Here is a 24,998-nt window from a genome sequence, read left to right on the forward strand (position 1 = left end):
AAAAGAATTCCATTCTTCCAGAATTCTTTCCCACCGTAAGGGGGGGGGAGTGGTTCCTGGTAGTTCCAGCATTAATATGGAGGTTGTAAAAGAAGGTGGGGACACAGGTGTGGACAGTGGAAAAAGAAAGAGAGTTTTACCTGCATGGCTTAAGGAATATGTCAAGTAATGTGTTATGGAATATACTCACATTTTTGATTGTATTGCTTACAGATATATTTCCCTTCTTCCCTAAAAAGTTCTTCCTTCCATTTTTATTATTTCCTTTTTATGGTTGCCATGTAAGTTCCTTACAGTTTATGTTATTTTATTTTTGCTTCTTTATTTTTTATTTTCCAAGGGAGGGGGATGTGTAGTGTATGCCTTTATTACAGTATTGTTTTCTTTTAATATATGTGTGGAGCGTGGCATGGAATCCCTGTGGGTTCCGGACAGTTTCCAGTCCAGAACGTCAGATGCTGACTGATGTCCTGGAAGGGAGACTGTGTAGCCTGGTGCTCACCTGTTCTTGTACATTGGAAATAAATCCTTGGAATTACTATTGCTTCTGCGCCATCATTACAGCAGAGTACCTTTTTCATGGAAATGAAACTTTGAGGTGACATGTTATTTTCTTATATCATTTGAAGCAGTGGCGTCACAAAGGCCCCCGCAGTTCCAGGGGGCCTCCTCAGGGCTGTACCCTGGCCTGAGAGCTCCTGAGTGAGCCCGGAGGGGCCCCCTCCATGTACAACAACACTTGAAATCCAGAGTTTATTTTATGCATCTTTAATCTACATATACTACCTTCCTTTATGTATCTATATACCTTCCATGTACTTATGTATCTATATATTTATTTCTTTTCATCTAGTTCAGCATATCCAATGCACTACCCTATTTCTCATTCTATACAGCTCTCTCAATACATCCTCTACCTCAACTCTCCGACTCATCTCAAACCTCTTCCTACTAATCTTTCCAATGCACTACCCTATTTCTCACCCTATAACTCTAGCCATATATCCTCTACCTCACCTCTCCCATTAATTCCAAACCCCATACCACTACTGTGATCCCTAAAATAACTCTTTCTAGGCTCTTCCCTACTCTACCTCTCGTTGCATCATCTCATACCTCTTTTACCATTCTGATACACCCCAAAACAAGCCTTTCTAAACCCTTCCCTCTGACTCTTCCCCCTCCAACTCCCTTTTACTCATCCCAAGCTTCCTTCTACTGCTATGAGCTTCAAAACAACCCTCCAGTATTCTTTTAAATTCAAATAACAGACTAACATGTCCACCACTGAAATTAATTTCATATTTCACCTTACTAATTCACCACTAATCCTTTATTGGCTTAGGAGTAGCGTGCTACTCGCCAAAAAAGTGATCTAACACCTCATCAAGGGTAGCAAGCGCTATATAAATGCAAACCTTTTTCCCTCTTCTATCCCTCCACTAGCTTCTCAATCTAAATAAATGACTCACATATCCACCACTCAAATTACTTTCACATTTCACTATACTAATTCACCTCTAATCCTTTATGGGTTCTGGAGTAGGGTGCTACTCGCTGAAAGAGCGCTTCAACACCCCATTAGGTGTAGCAAGCGCTATATAAATGCAAACCTTTTTCCCTCTTATATCCCTCCACTAGCCTTCTAAATCCAAATAACTGACTAACATATTCACCACTCAAATTACTTTCGTTTTTCACTATACTAATCCTTTATGGGTTCCGGAGTAGTGTGCTACTCGCTGAAAAAGTGCTTTGATGCCTCATCAGGGGTAGTAAGCGCTATATAAATGCAATTTCAATACAATACAATACAATTAAGGCCATGATTATGCTCTATGCCATATGAAATGACTGTATGCTTTCATGCCTTAATTGCGTACTGTGCAATCATAAGTTTTCCTCATGAGGGTTTTTCCACCTGCAGATTTACTGTCTGTTAAATCTGCACGTGGAAAATCGCGTGTGTAAAACTGTCCTAAATCCCTATGCAGAAAATCCACAAGCAGAAATAATCGTAAACAGCATTTAAGAATTGCATGTTAATAATTTCCACATGAGGAATACCACCCAACAACTCGTATTGCCCAGAGGAGGTATTATTGTCTGAATAATTAAACATAAAATATTCAACATATCCTACAGCTCAACAAATGTGAGATACCGTAAACAGAACTTGACTGTAACATATTACTGCAACCACCATAACAAAATTAATTGTCCAAAAAACACCAACACCCAATGTTTTTAAACAGTGGTTTTAATCCGTAATATTGACCACAACTATCAAAGCCATCATTCCTCGTTCCTCCTGCAATACTCTTAGGGGCAGATTTACAGTGAAAGTGACTCAGTGCATTCCACAAGCCATTTGGCACAGGGGTGCGACATATTTACAACAATATGTCGCATCTTTGAGCTTCCCCCTGTGCTGGCGCATAAACTGCAGCCATGCGCTGGCGCAGGCACCCTTGCACCATGGTGCAAGGATGCCTACGTCGTGGGGAGATTCTTTTTGTGTAGGAAGGGGCACCTTCCTGCACGAAAACAATTACTACAGGCATTTTCCTCTTTCAATGCATGCTGTAGAATGCAGCATGCATTCAAAGAGGAAAAAACGAGGAGAAATTAAAACATTTCTCCTCGTTGCGCCTCCCTACGCCTCCCCTGGGGAGGCGTAGCATTCAGACGCATTTCCAGATTTACTCGTAAATCTGGAAATGTGTCTCCTTCCGTGGTTGTTGCGTGGGAACACCCACAGGAACACACATGGAACGTCCCTTTCACGCAAAGTGCTGTGTGTAAAGGGGTCGTATTTACAAGGACAGGAAAAGCCACACATGGTGGCTTTTCCTGTCCTTGTAAATATGGAGCAGTAAGATACGCCTCCAGTACATCACAAAAAGTGACATACTGGTGGCGCAGGGGGCTTGTAAATCTGCCCCTTACACTTCAACAAAGACAAATCCACAAAACTACCATCAGTGCCCACCTCCCAACACTCACCATGCTGCGCAGTGCCCTGGCCCTAAAACTCATGGACGGCTACAAAAAACACACTCCTGCTCAATTACTAACTCAATCTAATCCTGGTCTCCTAAATTGCAACCCTAACCACTTCACAAATAAACAGCTGAACAAAATGAAAAATCCACATGGACCAATAGTAACCTCGTGAACAGCGATCCATGCTTCGTTGTCAGTGGCACTAAGGTGCAGTCTTTTCGGCTGGGATATCTGCGTGGCTCTCGATCAGGTAGCAGGCTCAGAGCTCCTAGTGGAGGAGGGGATAATCTAGTTAGGATAACTGAGACTGGGAAGAGGTAGAAGTGGGTGGAAAAAGGCTGCTAGAGGAGGCTGAAGGACGCATCTGAGTGCTGGGAAGTTTGTGTAAGTGGTCCTGTTGCAGGGCACACTATACTTCCATTGCACGTAACATTGCAGCAAGTCCTCCACTACAAGGCTAGTGAATTCTCTCACTGCAGGAGTCGTGTGATCTATGGCCCTCAGGATGCTCTCTGGTCTGCCAAGCTCCCCATGTGTTGCCTTTGGGCAGAATACATATCACGTCCCTTTGTGTATGCAGTGGCAGATCCATGTTCCACTTGCTGGGATGTGAACAACATCCCAGTGGTGTCTGATGGTGCATTTGACAGCCATCTTTTGTCATTGCCTCCTGCACTCGCCGGAGTTCTGCAGCATCTGCACACCTCCGTCCTCCATTGCAGACATTCTGCGGAACATGGGTTCCACAGTTTTTGTGACATCGTTGCTACCTTCATTAGTTTGTGGTGCTGGGAGCAGCATTTGAGACTCATCCTTTGTAGGGAGACTCCAGAGAGACACATCAGGCGATGCGCCTAGCACTGGTAGCTTCCTTTTCATTGTAAGCCCTTCTAGCATGGTGCCACCATGAGCAAGCAGTTGCTTATGGAAGGGGAGCAGGCCCAATTGGCTGTGTAAGGGCCATGCTGACAAAAGTGAGCTTGGCCCTCACATGCAGCCAATCACCCCAAGCATGCTAGGTAGACAAGTGGTGTGGGAAATGGCATGACAATGCGCTTCCACTTTAGGAGTACATGTCCAGTGAAAGCAGAGAAAGTTACCCATCTGACCCGGGCAATGACAGGATTTCCATGACCGGTGCCTGCACAAAACGTACCATAGCAGGGTAGAAACAGCAGGCTTTGTTGAGAAATCTCTGCCACCTTGGCATACTCATCTATATGCAGAGGGCCTAAATCCATCAGAGTGGTGGAAGAAAGTCCACCAGTAAAACTCTAAGTCCGCCTATGAGATTGCTTTCAATACTGTACGCCTTGGTCTCACAGTCAGGGATGAAAGAGTTTGTGTGTCTTCGAATTTTATCCCGACAGCCATCTTTGCCAGTATCTTCAGAGTCTTATAGAACCTTCAAAACCTGCAGCTTGTTGGTTGCATACAAATAATCGCATGAGTGACACATTTTACATACATCTGCTCTTCTGTTCATTTATATACAACTATCTTTGTAGTGTGCAAGCCACAAAAATTAAACAAGGCTTTAAAGGAGATCCCCCCTAAGCCACACAAACAGGTTGTAAAATAGCCAATTTAGACTATTTAAAAAGAGAGAAGGAGTATTCCTAGATATTGAAGGGATGAAAATATGGAAAGTACCTGCACCTTCCTGTAGTAACAGAGAATGAAATGCTAAATAAAACAAGCATTTACAAAGCAATAGGTCTCACTTTACTAACAGTTTGAGCTACTGGCACTGCATTATTTTTTGAAACACCAATAGGTCAAACTTTCAGTAGTGCAAGACATATTGCATTGCACATGCTTGTTTAAACTTGATCTTATCTCTGGGATCCCATGACCTTCTTCAGCTGGCCAGTGGCCTGTAGAAAAGGGCCTAAATGTTCCCCCTCCGGATAACAACATGGATAGATGATGCATTTGCACAGGTGTGGGAGTGAGGAGTCAAGAGATGGCCAGAGCTGGCCAACAAAAAAAATCAATTGGTGATGTCTGCTGGGAGAGAACCAAGCACCAAAAGCCGGGATCAATGCATGATAACCAACCAGAGAAAAGGAATTTTAAAAAGCAGGCCAACTAACCACCAATAGCGGTGGGCATGTTCAAAGTTCCCGATAGCCCATATACCTAATACAGCATGCCTCGCAGAGCAGCCCACGGCTGCCCAGGCTCGACCTAAAAAGAATGAGACAGCAAATACAGTCTATTTTGAATAATTCTTATGTTACCCTGAACAAGTTCTTCTTTCTCTGTGTTGGGAAATGTGCAGTTTACATCGGCCTGAGGGAGGTAACAGAGAATCTGGCAAAAATCTAAGCTTTCCAATCAGCACTTTGACCCAATTTCCTGTACTCCAACTTGTGAGTAAACTGCGGCAGAGGCTTCTTTAGCCATGTTACTGGCTAAGCCCAGGTTCACACTTAGATTTACAAGACATGCTGGGGGCCAGCTGCCTAATGTAGTGAAGGGCTTTCTTTTTTTTTTAAGTTTGAGTTTATTGGAGGAAAGAAAAAGGGGGGGGGAGGAAAGGGGACATAATCATCATGTAAGCATACAGAGAATAAGCAAATCAATTGAAGCATTCAATAAAGCAAAATATGACTAGCATGAAGGATACAAGAACAAAACCCAAGTGTAAGAATGAAAAAATATCATATAATGCAGTAGAACATAATATCATAGCAAAAGGGAATAATAAAACAAGAAAATCATGGTGGCTTACGCACCTCAACTGTGTCAGGGTCTGGAGAAGCGTGTACTGGAGCAGAGGAGGAGCGATATGATACCAAAGGGAGCCAAATCAGGTCGCGTTTAACTGCTAGGGAAATGGGAGATACGTAATTAGTGTCTAGGCGATGATGGAAGCAAACTGCATTCCACCAAGAGTGATAGGAGACATTTGCAGCCTGTTTCCAATTAGAAGTAATGGTATGAAAAGCCACAGCAATTAAAAGGTCAAGTAATAGATAATGGGTAGGTGATTGTGGGAGTCTTGGCGATAGGGAACCTAGAAAAACTTGCAAAGGGGAGAAGGGAGTCTGAAAATGGAATATTTTTTGCATTTGCGTCCAGTCCAGGTGCCAGAACGTGCAGATATGAGGGCATTCAAACAACATGTGTTTGAGATCTGCATCGGAACAGGAACAGGACCAACAAATAGAGGATGCGTCAGGTGAAAAACGGGATAAAGTGTGTGGAGTACATAAAGTTCTGGTGTAAATAAAATATAAAGTTTGGGTAGTATTAGCAGCTCTAGAGGATTTATGAAGCTTAGCCCATATTTTGTCCCAAAAAGGTAATGGCCAATCCTGAGAGAGATCTAATTCCCATGCAATCTCGGTTTTAGATTTTAGTCTATTGATGGAGTATCGAAAAGAATTATAAATAGCAGAGGCTGAAGGAGATAGTTCAAATAATGAGGAGGTAGCCTTGCGATCCAGAGGAATAGCTGCAGAAGGAGCTAAGGAACGGAGATATGAGATCAGGACTGGGAGAAGGGCATTGTGTTGTGATCGAGCAGAGGAGGGCAATGAGAAAGAGGATTTAAGTTCATGAAAAGAGAGAGGAATACCCTGGGAAATTAGTTGAGAGATCCAACACAAACCTTTAGAGTACCATGTCTTCCAAAATATAGTGCAGTTGCGTATTTTGAAGAGAGAGTTATGCCATATCGGTTGTTCGTGAAGGGAAAGGAGGGAAGGATAAGATGATGATATATAAGGAAGAAGGAGAGTACGGGAGTAAGAAATAACAGGTGTACGAAAACTAACCAAAGGAGACGTGAAGGATAAGAACTCGCGAAAGGTAAAAGGGAAAAGAAGGGAAGATTCCATACTTAACCAAACGGGCGGATAATGCGGAAGGTCAGAAGAGAACCAACGGATAGATTGTTTCAATGAAAAAGCTCGATGATATTCTCTGAAATCCGGAAAACGCACACCAGACTGGGTCTTATCCTTGCGCAGTGAAGCCAAAGCTATCCTAGAGCGTTTACCATTCCATAAGAATTTCAGCAGTAAGGAATCAATCCGTCTAAAGAAGGAAGCTGGAATATGTACTGGGAGCATGGAAGTGGTATATAGAAGAAGAGGCGATAACATAATTTTTATAGAATTGAGCCGACCCCACCAGGATAGAAAGAGCGGGTTCCAGCGTTGGATAGCCATGTCCATTTTCTTAAAGATATATTCAAAGTTGAATTTGATCGTATCAGACAAGAGAGGGGCGAACCAAACACCCAAGTACTTAATCTTAGATGGCTGCCATGAGAAGCCCGTTTGGGAAAAAAGATGCTTTTGACAAATAAGGTTTAGAGGTAGAATCTCGCACTTATCAGCATTGAGGCGATAGCCAGAGACCGCGGAGAAGGAAGACACCTGCTGGAGAAAGGAGGGAATAGAGGAAACAGGATCAGAGCAGTAAAAAAGAATATCGTCAGCATAGGCCGAGAGTTTAACCTGACGTGAACCAAATTTAAAACCAGAAATACTGTTGTCTAGACGAATTTTGGTAAGAAAAGGTTCCAGGGCTAGAACAAAAAGTAAGGTGGATAGAGGACAGCCTTGTCGTACTCCCATGTGTAATGAGAAGTAATCCGAGGTCATTCCATTAACAAAAATGGAAGCCTGAGGATTAGAATAGAGTAAAGAAATAATAGAGATGAATTTGGAAGAAAAGCCAATCCAACGCAGAGCTTGAAACATAAAGTCCCATCCAATTCTGTCAAAGGCTTTTTCCGCATCTAAAGAAATAGCCGCGAAGGGAAGTGACAGAGGAAGCCTTGCTAAGAATATTAAGGAATGACCGTTTCCCCCCCTTGATACTCCTATGGATTGGTAGGGCCCCCCTTCTAGGGGAGCACATGTTGCTGTTTCCGATTGTGGGTTGCCTTGTGGATTTGTTTCTTGTTGTTATTTATATCAAAAAGAAACCGTTATGTGGGGTCCGGATGGTGTGGCTATCAACGCTGCTAACTCCTGTGCATTTCCCTTTGCCGCAGCAAGCGCGCTATTGTTTGTACCATATGCTCCTTCTGTTTGCTAGCGGCCGGCCTGAAGGTTGTAGGCCCATCTTTGTATATTTTTTGAATTTTGTAATAAACGGTTTCAAAAAAAAAAAAAAAAAAATATTAAGGAAAACACGGGAATTGTCAGATGAGAGGCGCCCTTTGACAAAGCCTGATTGCTCAGGACCAATGAGGTCGGGTAAAAGGGGATCCATACGTAGTGCCAAAAGTTTTGCCAGAATTTTGTAATCTGTATTGACCAGGGAAATTGGTCTATAATTTTTGCATAACGAGTGATCCTTGTCTTCTTTGGGAATTAGACAGATTAAAGCCTGTTGGAAAGTACCGCTGGAAGAACCAGCTGTAAAGAAGGACTGGAATAAGAGTAATAGTTTAGGGAGAAGTAAAGAGGCGAAATGGCTGTAAAATTCAATAGTGAACCCATCAGGACCCGGAGATTTACCGTGCCGTAATTTAGAAACGACAAAAGAGATTTCAGAAAGCGTAATGTCTCGTTCTAAAGCAGTGAAATCAACATGAGAGGCCGGGGGGGGGGGGGGGGGGAAGTGAATGAAAATATGAAAGAAGATCTGTATTATCCGGGATGTGTTCGGGGGTGTAAAGATTGTCATAAAATTTAACAAACTCAGAGAGGATGTCTTTATCCTTAAAGCAAGAGGTCCCCGTGGATGTCTTAATGGACTCAATCTTCGAACGTTCCCTCCTTATCTTTAAGTAATTGGCCAAAAGTTTCCCCACTTTGTTTTTACCTCCATAGTATCTGGAATTATATTTTAACAAAAGGTTAGAGGCAGCATCAGTTGTAAACCTATTGAAGGAGATTTTTGCGTCAATAAGTTTTTTAAGAGAGGTCTCAGACTGAGAAGCATGGTAGTCAAGCTCCAACATCTTAATATTGGTTAAGATGTGATCGGACTTGATTTCACGAAGTTTCTTTCGTCGGGCTACAAAGTTAATAATAAAACCCCTAGAGGCTGCTTTAAAAGAATCCCAAACAGTAACAAAAGAGGAATCAGGGGTATGATTGAGAAGGAAGAATTCATTGGCAAAGGCAGTGAATTCAGAACAAAAAGTAGGTTCCAAAAGCAAAGCGTTATTGAAACGCCATCTGCCAGAGTGGGGCGAAAAAGGGAGTAAGTCAAGGTCCACATGAATTGGGGCATGATCCGAGATTAGGATAGAACCGATATCAGAATGTATGGCGTGCTGTGATAAGGGCTTACTAAGGAAAATATGGTCAATACGGGATTGCGATTGATGTGGAGGAGAGTAAAAACTATATTCTCTAAGATCAGGATTACACAGTCTCCAAATATCCACCAGAGCATTATTTTGAAAAGTGTTAACAAATTGAGAGTGCATCCTAGAGGGGACAAATTTAACATTGGAGTGGCGGTCAAGAAAGGGATCAACAACTTGATTACAATCTCCCCCGAGAAGTATATAATCTTCAGAGAGGGAGGACAACTTGGTTGAGATAGAGGGCCAAAATGCTTTATCAATTCCAGTTGGGGCATACACATTAAAAAGGGTGATAGGGATATTATCTATACGCAGTGTAACAATAACCCATCGACCATCAACATCGTATTCATGAGAAACTGAAGAAACATTCAACTTTTTATGTAATAAAATCACAACACCATTTTTCTTAGAAACTGTGGGGGAACAAAAAACATGACCCACCCAACCACGCTTGAGTTTCAAAGCCTCCGATTCAGAGAGATGTGACTCCTGAAGGAGGGCAACATCAGATTTAAGTCTCGCTAAATGGGATAAAACCCTTTGCCTTTTAATGGGGTTGTTTAAACCCTTAACATTCCATGATGTAACACGGAATGGAAAAGCAAAAAGAGACAGCTAACAGCAACATGCTTTTTACCGCATAAAAACCAACTTGAAAAAACTGAGAAAGTTTAAACAAAGTGATGAAGGGGAGAGGACGAAAGAAGAAAAAGCGAAAAGGAAAAAAGGGAAAGGAAAGAAAAGAAAGAATCATTGTGAAAATGATACTGAGTTCAAGAAAAAGAAGGAACAAGGAGGGGTAGAAGGAAGAAAGGGAAAGCGAAAAAAGAAAGGAAAGAGAAAAAGGTAGGAGATCAGTTGTAGAAAAAAGGACAGAGACAAAAACCAACAAAAAGACAGTACACATTTGAAACGAACGACTGAAAAACATACTTACGGAACGAAAAACTCAAGAACGAGGATGGGGCGATGGCGCCGGGAGACAGCGACGACAATCTTCAAAACAGACAAACAGACCTCAAATACCATGACTTCAAAAGCGCACTGTATAAAAATAACAATGGACATCAGGATAGGAGGAAGGAGATGTCTGTGAAAACAAAAGAGACATGCAATTAAAGGAAAAGACGTGTCACATGGAAATAAGAAAACACAAACTACAATTAAACTATACTACACTACCCAACACTACAGAGGGGATACATGAGAGTGAAACGGCTGACGGAAGAGGAGACAATCAGGGATTTACAACATAAACGATATTGGAGAGACAACAGAATCATAATACAACAGGTTCCAAAAAGGAGAAGCAGGACTTGTCAACCAGGCCTGGAGACATCCATAACGTCTGGACCAAGTCTTTGGAGAAAAGCCTGTAAGTCCGCAGGATCTTCATACGTGGTTGTTTTGTCCTTATAAGTGACCTTGAAGAGACACGGATGTAGTAGTCCATATCTGGCGTTTAGGGCTCGTAATTGAGGCCGCATATCCAAAAACTTCTTCCTACGATCTGCAGTAGCCTTGGAGACATCTTGTGAGAGATAGAGGCGATGACCTTCCCACATAATTTGCTTCTTGAGTTTGCCGGCTGAGAGGACCTGTAAGAGGTCGGTAAATTGTAGGAACAGCATGATGACACCTCTGGGTTTACTAGCGACCTTCGGGCCTAGGCGGTGAGCTCTTTGAATATTAACGGAGGTTAAGGTCGGAGCATCTAAGATCTTGGCCAGAAAGGATTGGAAAAAGACGGTAGGGTTTGACCCTAATGTAAGTTCTGGAAGACCATATAGGCGTAGGTTATTCCTACGATTTCTGTTTTCCAAATCCTCCGTCTGGCGTTTAAGTAGAAGTATCTCCTTCTCCATTGACGGAATGTGGGAACAAGAGGAGTTCAAAGAGTCTGTATAGGTTTCTAAGGTCTGAACACGCGACTCCAGAGATGACCATTTTTCTTGCATGGCTTGCATGTTCTTTAAGGTAGCCTCCATTAAGGGTTTGAACGCTCGGAGCTCTTCCAAAATTAGATCCATGGAAGCGGATGAGGAGTTACTCTCTGGGGATGGCGGGTCCTTCTTCAAGCGCTTAGAGGAAGCTAGAGAGGATGACAGATTTTCCTTGTTGCGCGCCTTTGGAATGGCTCCTCGCGTTGGATCTGTTTTTGGTGTCGCAACATCCACCATGTCTCGAGGAGGAGAATCTGAGTCGGAGTCCACAGGTAATTGAGAAGTAGTAGCCAGCTTTAAATTACGGAGTTTCCCCATGAAAATTGTGTAGAATCGACGATTATAGTCTCGGGGAGCGGCAAACGAAATTTCTGAAGATACAGGAGACGTCCGCAAAGCAATCCTGTGGTTAGTCACAGATCAAGAAGCCTGTGAACACAAGTTATCGTGTCTTTTCCGGGAGCTTACACTGACACAGCTGCTCTCAATGAGTATTGATCACGATCCATCAACAGAGGACTGAGATAGTAACACGGGTAGCAGATACAAATGTCATCTTCTGCAAGGCCAACTACATTCATAGTAACTTTCCTTCGGGTAACGTTGAAAGTCAAGAAGTGCGCACCATACAACGAGAAAAAATTCCTTCAGTCTGCTCACACCTTCTGTTGTTGCTTCTTCTCCCCTTTGTGGTATTCACAGAGAAAACTACGAGTCATTTAAGATTGGGAGGCAGACTGAGATTCGCGGTGAGACCCTGAGGTTAATTATTTCAGAATACTAGTACTAAATAAGGAGTAGAGGCAGTTGGATATGAAGGACGCACTACAAAAATGAGGAGCAATAAGTTAAAAAGAGATTAATGAGGTAGGTAGCGCGCCAAATTAATAAGCTCATTTAATATACTCCTTATTATATAAGTAAAATATATGAAGCAAAATAGTCTGCTGTGGTAGCCTCACATCAGCAATGAAGCGCACCTTCCTCACAAAAGGAACAAAGTGAAAAAATCCACAGAAATCAAGATATTCCTTGATATTAAAATAATGTCTTTTACATGTTGAGGCAGTTGGACACTAGGTGACAGCATATAGTTATTGAGCAGGGAAAAAACTGTCTGAAATTATGTTCCTGACGTCTTGTTTGAACAAATGTATTTCACGGGGAAAACAATGTCAGTTTATGGACAGAACTTGAAGTATTTCATTGTGGCAGCGAGCGGGAGTTCCAGTCAGCTGATAAATATGCCTGCAATGTGTGGAAAGCTTCTTGAATGCGAAGCGCGGCAGAAATTCCTCTCAGTAATTTGAAATGGCGGCCGTTACTGACGGAGCCGCTCCGATAAACAAAAGGGGAAAGCGACTCTTACATTGTGTTCCTGTAGCCTGTAAACACCTCACTTAGTGCAGCACCCCCTTCGCCAGATGAGCCGCGTAGTCAGAGGTCTGTGTAGGCGGACAGCGCCGCGTCAGGACAGTCGTTCTCTCCCGTAACCCGGGAGAGCTAGGGAACGCCGGCCATCTTCTGCGGGCGCAAGCCACGCCCCCCCCTGTGAAGGGCTTTCTACTGCCGAACTGGTGGGGTAAACCTTGGCAGAATTAAAATATCCCCACCTCTCTTCACATAAGCCTGAGAGTGTTTACACAAAACAGGTAGGCACCAGCATTTATTGTCGCTTTTAAAAAGCTTCAACATATTGCTATTGAGCACAGTTGTGAACTCATTAAAATAATCTAGACTTCTGCAGCTCTTGTCAAAATTCAGATTATTAGGACCATAACCATGACATGTAAGTCTCTCCTGCTCGTCAACTCCGTGTTCATTTTGTCAAATGGTCACAAAAGTTAGACGCTTCATATTCTAAAGTCCAGTTCATTCATCAACAGGTTCATTTCTCTAGCCCAAAGGCTAGGAAAGGCATGCCTGCCTGTCCATAAAACATTATGCAATATCCATAAATATCGAAGCCCTTCAAAATTAACAAAATAGCAACAGAACGTGTTTGTTTGGGTACTTTCCAGATGCATTTATGTCATTATTCATAGTTTTTATGGCCAGAGAGCTGGTACCAGGTGGACCTCAAAAAAGGAAGGACACATGCAAGGCAACATCAGGTATAGTTTTGAAGGAGTGCATAAACATCCAGCCCATAGCACCATGCATAGCAGAGATCAGAGACAGCTAGGAGAGAATGTCTATTGTAATGATCTCATCAATTAAACTGCAGTGTATGAGCCTTGATACAGAAGCATCTCCAGCGGCTGCTCCTCCGTTAAGGCGGAGGAGGATGGTGGCACAGGGGAAGGAGTGGTTTGTGCAAATTATGTCTGCTTTTTTTAGACTAAAAACGTTTTTGCTTTAGTGAATGTGTTTTTTAATATCAATGCGGGCCTGACAGTTTTTTGAACAATAAAGTTATACAAAAACCATGCCGGACATCTGGACACTTTATCTACTGGCCGCATTGTGTCCACGCAAGGTTAAGACCAACCTGCATTCCTCATCCAAAACATTAATTTATGGCTCCAAAGACAACGGTACTCACGCCTTTCCAAAAAAGGACTGGTGGAACCATTTTATTGCGTCCAATGAGCTGTATAAAAGTCTGTGTTAGACTGATTGTAAACTGAAACAGTCCTCAGACCATATGCCTGTAACTGCTCCTGGCCGCACAGTTAATTAAACGAACTGTTCCTGTTTTACCAAACGCCTCTTGTTTTTTCAAGGCATTTCATGTTCAAGCAACAGGATGAACCTCCAATAGGGATTGCTTAAAGAGAACAAGCTGATAGGAGCATCCCAGGAGTGGTAGATACCTCATATTTACATTTATTGCACTGAATTCCACATGCACTAGCACTTATCTGGTATTTTCACCCAGTAAATATTTACAGGTTTACCATACTGAAACTTACCTGGGATAAACAGTGGAGGGAGGCAGTAATGACCACAAAATTCAGAATCCCTAAGTGTGTGGTAACAGGTGTTACCACAAATATCAGACTATACATCCCCACTTGTAAACAGGGCTTAAATATTGAAATGAACATGGTCTCATACCCAAAACTAGTCTTTTAGAACAGCACAGACGAAAAATTAAATGCAGGTTCTCTAATAAGTAATAATTCTGCACATTTAGTGGTCTAGCAAATGGGAGGAAAACGCTCTGAAACAGTTCCAAACGCAGGTGCTCATGACGCACATTTAGGATGTTTGGTGCTCAGGACGCACATTTAGGATTTTTGGTGCTCAGGACGCACATTTAGGATTTTTGGTGCTCAGGACGCACATTTAGGATTTTTGAAGCACACACACCCATGTGTTTAAGAACTATTGTTTGCTCTGGAAATGGCGGTAGATAGGATACTTTCCACAATGAATTCTGATTCATGCATCTCAGATTTTGGCTGTAACTTCATGTCCTAAAATACAGGAAGGCAAAAGTACAATGAACGCTGAACAGCAGCGGAAACCATACAATCCCGATATGGTGGGCGTGTCCCATTCATCTTCCACGTAGGCTCAGGAGGTGGTTAGGAACTGTTTTTGGACCCTTTGACATGGTTTTGGAAAAATAAAATTTGGTAGGAAGGTTGAAACCGACGCAAGATTACATGCCATCGGAAATTGCAATTGTCCCTGGCTACAAAAAAAAGAGAAATTCAGAAAACCACATAATCCAGTGTTTGAAGAAAGTAACATCACAATATGATCTATACCGTGCATATTACAGATGTGTTACTCATTGCCCTTAAATGAGGCATGACTAATACAACTGAAATTACACTGAAAGCATTGGGCTTCCTGCAGGGAAGGCTCCTAAACAGCAGGGCAGGGTGACATATGTGGCCAAATGTTGAAAAAAATGGTGGCCAGTGATCAGTTGAGCACATCAATGCCAATTTTAGAGCCTTGTGCATGCTGTGACATATGGTCAGCGGTGTCCATGTGCAGTACATTTGGATCAGATAGTGCGCGTCCATTTATAGACCAGGCATTATGGCCACGGAGGTCGGATGTTCCAATCGAGCTGCTTTCTAGTGGCTGTGCTGCTGGAAAACCCCCAAACCCCTGGCTCACAAACAAAAAGATGCTTTTTAATCTCACGTTCTGTATAGAACCACGGTTTTAGGGCTGCAATAGAAAATATAACAGGAATGGTTTAAGGCCTGCAATGGGAAAACAGATAAAAGGCATTTGATGAAAGCAATCACTAGTGGTGATAGAGCCAGGGGCAGAAAGGCCCCTCCTGTCTAAGTACATTAAAACAAGTCTGCACCTTTCTTTGATTTGTGAATAAAAGTTTAAACACTGTTTTCCAAGGAAAGTACATTTTCCTATGAAGAGGAAAGATGGGTCTGTAAGTACTGGGCTGGCTCCCAATCTCTCAGTCTTACACACAGGTGTGATTGGGACACACAGGTGTGATTTGGACACACAGGTGTGATTGGCACACACGGGTGTGCTTTTGGGTAAATGAATCAGGCAAAGCATGTTGGAAAACTTGTTGGCACCTATTGAATCTGGTGCCGGTACGAATAGGATACACCAGTTACTCTCCGCACTACTACATTTTCAAGTTAGAAGACTCCAAGCAGATTACACAGAGCTTGAAATGCACTGTGCGCATGTAAAACTAACGCCCCCTTGTGGATATTCGTACACTCTTCCCTTTTAATCCCATGTTCTGAAAAATCATGGTAGACAGTTGCAGTTCACTGGTGGGGGCAGAAGAGGAGGCAAGGGAACTCTTCGCCATTGCCACATGATAATTAATGTGTTTTATTTAGGGGGTTGGGGTCAACATGCCTCTTATTGGCCCATAAAGTTACATAGTGTATTTGGATGAAGAAGCGACTTGCTGGGAAATACATTTTTGTGTCGTGTTCATAATATGGGAAACACTCAGGGGAATATTTATCATGCAGTTACATTGCCTTTGCGCCATGCAATGGGTCGCACGGGCGACGCAACTACTATGTATGATTTATCAAGCCAGCAAAGGCCATCATGCATGGCTTGATAAATCTAGAGTAACGCAGCACAAATTGACATGTTACGTTCCTGTGCCCCAGGGAGGCGTTCCATGGGTGGAGCGTGGATGATCCCACGCATTCACCCACAGATTTTGGCACATTTCCAGATTTACCATTACTGGTAGACCTGGGAATGCGTCAAAATACTATGCCTCCCCAGGTGAGGCATAATGAGGAGAAATACCTTTATTTGTATTTTCCTCTTTCTATGTGTGCTGCAATCTACAGCACACATAGAATGAGGAAAATTCCTTAGAGGATTATTTCTGTGCAGGAAGGTGCACCTTCCTGCACAAAAACAATACTGCTTACAACGCAAGGGTGCCTTTGTGTGTTGGCGTTAGGCAGCACATTTGAAGCAAATGGAAAGACAGGAATGTACAGCATGGTGTAAAATACAGTTAATTCCTGCCATTTCCCTGTCACGCAGCGCAGCACAGAAAGGTGTCTTCTTGCGCTGTGCCATGGGATTTCTTCATAAACGTCCCCCTCAGTGTTGATTCTTTGACAGAAAACTAAACAATGCTTGGGAGTTGCACCAGTCTTGGTATACTACAAGAATAAATGTATTGTTTCTTCTTGTCATAATCATAACATGCTGGAAGGTATGTTCCTAGAAACATATTAGGCCTGGATATCGCATGTGTTCATTCATTTTGATGCCAGATGAAAGGTACGACCTTTTCCGCATACACCAGCCTAAGCATGGTTCTGGGCTCACAGCAGTCCTCAGTATGAATAGAGCATGTCTTTGCTACACCAGTAGCAACCTCAGCCTCAGCTGGTGCTGCAGCTGCCTATGCTCTCAAGTCATGAAGGCAGGACAGGGTGATACAACTAGGCAGCTTGCATCAAGCTCCTTCTGCTGCTGGAGAATTAAAGCAGTGACCCCTGAAGGAGGGGGAGGCCTAATTCTATCCATTCATTTTTTATGTTCACTATGATGATGATGACAATGTAATGCTTTTCATGTAGCTTCTATGAGCAGAAGAGTATTTAACAGCACAGAGGGTCACACTTTGTCAAGGAGAGCAGAAAGAAGCAAAGGAACTCAAGTGGGGAACAGTCAAGGACAGCAAAGATGCAAACCGGAAGGGCCAGGAGAACAGGCCTCAGTAAATCAATCAGAGAAGCCAACACCCTTGAAGAGGCATGGCCGCCTCTAGAGGGTGACCTTGAATTTGATCTTACAGCATGCATAGGCCCTGATTGCAAATGGTATAAGTGCTTTGATGGGGATATGATATTTGTGGAAACTGAGGAAATCCGATGCTTGGGTTGAGCATCTATGAGTTGCGAGAAACATTCCATATGACAAGTAAACTGTAGTATCCTGTTCAAGTTTTTCCACTTGCTAAGCCAGTGGAATGTTGCAGTGATGATGCATTTCGGAATGTTGGGAGCCTGTGAGGAAAAGTTACAGTTGAGATGGGGCTGAGCAGCATGCTGGCTGCTCCTGGTGGGGCTGATCTACATATCCTGTAACCTACTTCAATAAAACATCCTGAACTACATCTACCTGCGTGGACCTTGTTACCACAATTATTTGGCGATGATCTGGTGACCAACCTACATGATACAAGTGTATTTCAGGAACCTGGCGTACAAATGTGGACCTGAGGATGGAGCAAACCACTGAACCTACAGATTCTTTCAACACAATTCACATGATGAGGTATCCACAGGAAAGGAAACCTTCTAAGAAAATAAAAGGGTATTCGACACAGAGCAACAAAGACGTCAACAAGGAAGAAAGAAATCCTTCAGTGAAAAGCAAACAAGACAACAAGAAACAAGTTTTGATGAAGCACCACGCCCCTCAGCCCCACCAGTGCCCTCATCATTGGACAGCCCTTGTCCAGGCGTTTTGTGGTCATCTCGATCTCTTACTTGGGACATTACTTTTGTCAAGCATTGACTCTGTCCTCATGTGTAGCGGTCTACTGCTTGTAGGTGTTTTTCACCCAGGGATGTGAGGAATTGGAATTGTCTCTCTCAATAATCTTCCATGGCAAGTGACACTATTTCAAACAATGGTGCTTCGGTTTCTGAGGAGACGTGTATATGCACAAAGTTTCACTGAGCTCATCGGTTACATTGCAAGCTTGACCGTGATGTTTGTCTCATGGCTCTGTTTCACACTTTGGACATCTATGGGGCCATGCCGGACCACGATTGTGACTTCAAGAAAGCAGTATGTCACAAACTTCTCTAACGATGTGGTGTTTCCTCATGGTAATGTTCTGCTCTAGCGGGCGTCTACTAGCTGTCCGTGATTGAGAATAGTATTGTGAGCAGTGTTGTTACTGACTTTCCTCAGCTCCTCAAGTAAGTTGAGGCATTTACTGTTTGCCTACGTTGTATTACTTTTGACTGGTGCGGGACTTTGTCAGTCAGTCATTTCCTGACTATTATTGTTTTACTCCTCTGAGTCTTGGCCCGTTAAACCACTTCCTGGCGATTTGGAACCCTAACGATTCAACAGTTTCAGTGCGCGCATTTTTACCAGTGGGCTTTGTTGCTTGCAGCCTCGGAGTCGTCGACAATGTTGCTAGGGAGCTTTTCGTGCTGCTCGTGGACGCTTTGCTACACCAACGTGCGGGGAGCCACCCTGCACTGCGCATTGTACGTGCCGCCATCTTGTTATTGGCACCTGCACGCAACCTACTGAATGTTTCTACGTGCCCAGAGCTACAGAGTTGTGACAATTTGTGCTGACGTGAGTTCCCGTCAAGTCTTTGCTCCAAGTCGTTTTATCAAACAAAAATGAAAACCCACGGAGGACAGTCTAAGCCTCTCTGACTGGGCCTTTCAGTTTTCTGTGTATGCCGCTTAAAAGAATCTTACTGGGCTGAATCGCGTGTCGTTCTGTTTTTCAGTGACACACACACTTTATTCGTCAAAAAGCAAGCTTTTCTTTCAATGTATCATGGGATTTAACACTTCTTTCAGCCAGCAGTCCACTAGTGTGAACTGAGGATTTCCTTACCACATTGGTTTATCGGATCCTGCCATCTTCTCACGAACCCTGATGTGTGTCACGGTTACGGTGACGTGCAAACTCTGATCTTTAATAGTCTGCAAATGTTAATGTGTTTAGTTATTTAAATCAATTGTTTGCTCGGCTGTGATTACACCTTGTCTATGTATGTATTTGGTTATTGGTACATTACATGAAGAATGTGTCTATCTCCACCATTATCCTGCATGTGATTGTTTGGTGGGTTTTGTGGGTCCTTCATATTACGTTCTTGGATTTAGGGAAAACGCCTTCGTGAATCATTGTTTCCCATGTGTTCACTAGACACTTTACGCTTCCCTACATACAGATGACAATGGGTCTTAGTCCCATTTGTTCTGTGCCTTTGCTTCGTGCCCTCACACAGGGAACCTGCCATATGGATTTTTGTCTCGTTTACATTAGTCTTGCTCACCTATCCTGCAAGGATTCTTTATTTCACATGTGTACACTTTACACTTTGTTTCTTCCCTACACAGGGATTGCAATGGGTTCTAGTCCCATTTGCTCACAATACGCTTGTCTTCTGAGGTTACTCACGGTGCCTACCCTCTTTCGGGGCATCTATGCATGGGTGTTAGTCCTTTTGCATTAGTTAACCATCTCTATTTTTAGGGACTGGTTATGGGTTCAGACCCTTTTAAATTAGTTAAGAATACCTTACTTCCTGTTCATCATAGGGTAGGTCAGTGGTTTCAGTCCCATGTTCTCTTACTTGGGTTGTATGGGTTTTAGTCCCATTACCATAGGGACTGAGGTGTGGCGCCACGGCGACTGACGCTGGAATCTGGGGCTCACGGTTCGATCACCGGCGACAGGTCAGCCCAGCACCATGTGACTCTGGGTAATAGCTTGCTTAATCTTCCCGACGGCCCCTAGCGCCGGGATGCCTTCGGGTAGCTGTTCGCGCTTTACAAATACTGGATTTATTTTATTTTACTACACATCACGGTGACTTCTATATGATGTTGTTTTTACAAGGGCTATCATTTCATGGGATTTAGTCCCCTTTTCCTTGTGGTAGAGGTTGGTCTTGGGGTTTAGTCCTCCCATTCTCACATACGTTGGGTACATCTTTACCCTTACATAGGGAGTGTTTCATGGGTTTCAGTCCCATTTGTGTTATTTTCTCAACGTTATACTTTCTTTATATCACATTGCCAATTTTGCAACGTAATGTTATGTTCATATTAAATTACTTTGTCAATATGGTAATGGGGTTTGGATGATGGTTCTTATTATATTTCCATCTCACCTCCCCTGCTTCTTTTGCGTGTTCAGTTTTCCTCAAGATGTCTTTTCTTCTTGTCATCTGTGGATTCTGGTCTTTATTCTTGTTGTCAGTCTTTCATTGTCCTCTGTCTTTTTATTTTCGTAGTGCTTTTTTTTTGTTCTTCCCTCCGCTTCAGGTTACTCTTCCTTCTCCACTGTGTGTGTGTTTGGTTGTAGTCCAGTGTTTGTTGTGTTGTGCTATGCCTTGCCCTCTCGCTTGCCTGCCTGGCCAGTAGGTGTGTTTGAGGGGTAGTCATTGGTGCTTTCATGCCTTCTCGTTGTTTTCTTTCGCTGTCTCTTTCTATTCTTTTCTGTTGTTATTTATAGAAGGGAGGAGGGGTTATTTTTATCTGTTTTTTTCATCTGTCGTTTCTTCTTTTTTCTACTCCCACCTATCTTTCTATTCCCTGCTTGTTGTTCTCTTCTTTGCATTGTTTATGCTGTTTCTGTATTCCATTTATTCTTTGCTCAGTTTTGGTTCTCCTTTCCTGTTTCCAGCTTAATAGATTTTTTGTTATATAAGAAAGGGGAATATGTAGTATCCTGTTCAAGTTAATGTTATGCCATTTTACCACTTGCTCAGCCAGTGGAATGTTGCAGTGATGATGCATTTCGGAATGTTGGGAGCCTGTGAGGAAAAGTTACAGTTGAGATGGGGCTGAGCAGCATGCTGGCTGCTGCTGGTGGGGCTGATCTACATATCCTGTAACCTACTTCGATACAACATCCTGAGCTACATCTACCTGTGTGGCCTCGTTACTACATAAACCTTTCAAAAATGAAGATAGTAAGCTGATTTTGGTGCTTTGCACCTCAAAATTCACACGTCCTGGTATTTTCCAGATTTTTACATTTGACAAATACTGTCAGGTTTGAACTGCTGACAAGTACTTGGGGAAAATTGTGAAGGGAGAACTTAGGAACTACAGTGCGCGGTGAATTCGGCACCTCTTGTAATCAGGATCTGTGTGCGAACATGAGTTTGGATAGTGATTTAAAAATAATATGACACTTATAATCAAGGGTTTAGTTTGACTTCAATGCATGAAAGTTGTCAATCCTGGCTTAAAATGAACAACTTGCCCTGCACTTGGTCAGAAAACAAACATATCACCCTGAAAAAGATTTAGACTATAAAATCAAACACAGACAAAGAAGTGCTCAATGACCTTAAAGAACTATAAAACGCATTATCATCTATTCCAGAAGAAAGACATTACCAAACAATAGAACCCCCCCTCACCTAAGCGCATAATTTACTTCAAACCTCCTCTTTTTAATTCAGTTAAATGAAAAACTTATCACGAGCAGATGTTGTAAACCCATCTGAAGATGCACCAAAATATTCTAACTGTATAGGAAATGATCTCTACAGAAACCTTTCCAACATCTTGCCAGTGCTTTTCTTCTCCCCGCATTCATCCTTCCCTTTAGACCTGGTTGAACGAGTAAACTCTGAATCAATTTAAAATATGCTATTTAAGTTGATGCCCACTGAACACTTGATAACACAACAGATTCAGGGATTAATTGAAAACAATAACCGATGACCTCCATTCAGGCAGGTGGTTTTCATCATGAAAGGCACAGAATCTTTGCTGAGATTCTGACAGCTGGTGTTTGTTGGCTGATGAGGACAGTGTCAATAGACTGCGGGCCTCATTTACCAAAAATGACGCAAGTATATGACGTTACAACGCAAGCAATTACAACGCAAGCCTTTACAACGGGGTTTTTACATCCCAAATACCATTACAACGCATGATTTTACAACACATGCCATTACAACGCATAATACTTTTGGGCAACAGTAGGGTAAGTGCTGGAGAGTGTGGGGGTAAAAATTACTATTCCCACTCCAGTGAGTGCAAAAGTAGGGTAAGTGTTGGATAGTGTAGGGGTAGAAATTACTATTCCCACTCCAGTGAGTGCAACAGGAGGGTAAGTGTTGGATAGTATAGAGGTAAAAATACTATCCCCATGTACCCCAAAAGCCATGCCCACCCTAAAACAAAAGAAAATCCCCATTACTTACCTTATAATGCGCTGTAATGGCATGCGTTGTAATGGTATGCGTTGTAATAGCATGTTTTGTAGTGACATGCGTTGTAATGGCATGTGTTGTAATGGCATGCGATGTAAATGCAGTTGAGTTGTAACATCTGCGTTGTAAAGGTAGTGCGTTGTAGTCACTGCGTTGTAATGCTTGTTTCCCAAATGACGCAGCACGGTGCCTCAAGCCATTTTGCTGCGCCGAGCTGTGTCATCTTAAAAGCACAGAGATGCATTGTATTAGCAACAATGCGAACCAAACCTGTGTGCTTTGCCCTGCGCTGGTGCACAATTGGCTTCCATGCGCCAACGCAGGCACTCTTGCGTCATGTTGCAAGGGTGCCTGCATTGCAGGGATGATTGTTTTTGCGCAGGAAGGAACACCTCATACACAAAAACAATCATTGATGACAAAAAGTATTTCTCCTCGTTGTGCCACTCCTACGCCTCCCTTGGGGAAGCGTATGGGGTGGCATAGGATTCTGACACATTCCCAGCTTTACAAAACTTTGTAAATCGGCGAATGTTTAGGTTCCATGGATGTTGCGTGGGAACACCCACAGCAACACTCAGGAAGCGCCCCTTTCATGCAGAGTAATGCGTAAAAGGGGCCCATATTTACAAGGCTATGAAAAGTCACACAGAGTGACTTTACGCGGCCTTGTAAATATGGGCATGCACCGGTGGCGCAATGGCCTTGTAAGTGAGGCCCTGAATCTTTTAGCTTGTCAGAGGCATTCAACACCATCTGGTGCTTCTCAGCTAGCTTCAGGGCTTCAGTTTAGCTGGTATGCTGCTCGGCAGGCTGTGATCCTTAGAGATTGACAGTTTTCAAGCTGTCACCAGTTAACTCTCAGTCTCAGTCCTTCAGTGTAGGATTCCTGATGCTTCCGTGCTGGCCATGCTTCATTTGGATGCCTCTGTTGCTCACTGATCCTCTCAGCCAGGTTCAGCTTCTATATGTCTCAAATGATACCCCAACAGTTCTTAGACTGGATGGAGTTCTAGGAGCATTATTAGCATGTTGAAATCTTGTCTTCAGATGTTCAAATCTTGAATGTGGCATAGCTGGTTCCGGGTTTAGTTAAAGCAAAGGTATTTATCTTGGATTACTACGCAATCTTCTGGTCCAGCAAATTGTGGCCAGGGTATATCCCAGTCTATTCCTCCTCGGTGTCTGTAATAAAGAATTGTAGCTTTCCTATTGCTCCCAACAAGCATTTGCTTGCTGCAACTTTAGTTAGATTCTATTTTTTTTTTATGATATCATAATTTGCTCCCTTTTTGTTATTCCCCACAGCAGTCCAGTGGTTGTTGCTCTAGTGTCTTCAAGGCTCGAGTACGAGAATCATCTTTTTAGGTCTCCCCTAGCATTGCAGTGCATGCGTTGCTCGCTCGGCGAGACATATTGTGAGAGAGGAGATTTTAGAAAGGGACTTGAAGCCCTGCCCATCATTTTCATTGGGTCACGTCAGCGTTTATGCTAAACGCTGGCTTCCCATTGAAAAGGATGCTTTTTGGTCACTCCCCTTTCTCCCTTTTGGACGGCCCATCCAGATTGGGTCATCTGCTTCACGGCTGTCGTGAAGCAATTTCTTATCCATAGGGGGCGTGTAGTCAGGATCATGTTTCGCAAGTCTTGTTTTTCCAGCTTTTTTCAATCGCACGCTTGTTTATGTAATTATTTTGCCGCACGTGCTTTTCCAGCTTTTTTCAACCGCACGCTTGTTTATGTAATTAATTTGCCGCCCGTGCTTTTCCAGCTTTTTTCAATCGCAGGCTTGTTTTTTTTATACTGCTGCCCTTCTCTGCTCTACAAGCCCAGCTTGTGTCTTTGGTGCTTCTGCTCCTAGTACTCTTTTCTTTATTGGGTTTTTTACTTGCAAGCATGACGTGCTTAGCTACTTTCAGCACGCCATGCCCACTTTCTGCCGCGTTTGCCCGCCCCGTTCTGAGATCGCAGCTTTTCATTAATTTTTTTGCTTGCGGCCGCCCGCCATTTCCTTTTGTTTTCATTGCTTCGCTATGCCCTCTAAATTGTATGTTCATTTCTATAATGAGCGCGGCGCCCGCTAGGGACATGGCGCTCACTTTATTTATTTATATTTTTGCGCGTCTTTCGCGGCGTCGCTTCAAGGACACTGCGCTCGGTTTATTTATATATATTTTTAACTTTAACACTGAGCTTCAAGGACACCGTGCTCAGTGTTAAAATTAAAAAAAACAAAAAACTAGCGCTGTGTCCTTCAAGCGGCGCCGCGCTCAGTTTTGAACTCAAGCATTTGCAATGCAATGGGACCAATTGCATTGCAAATGCTTGTCTTTCCCAGCTCTAGGTGGCCTTTGTTGAAGGTTGAAGACATTTTGGTACATCTATTGTTATG

This window comes from Triturus cristatus, chromosome 5_1 (assembly GCF_964204655.1).
Source record: "Triturus cristatus chromosome 5_1, aTriCri1.1, whole genome shotgun sequence".
In the NCBI taxonomy this organism is placed as follows: domain Eukaryota; kingdom Metazoa; phylum Chordata; class Amphibia; order Caudata; family Salamandridae; genus Triturus; species Triturus cristatus.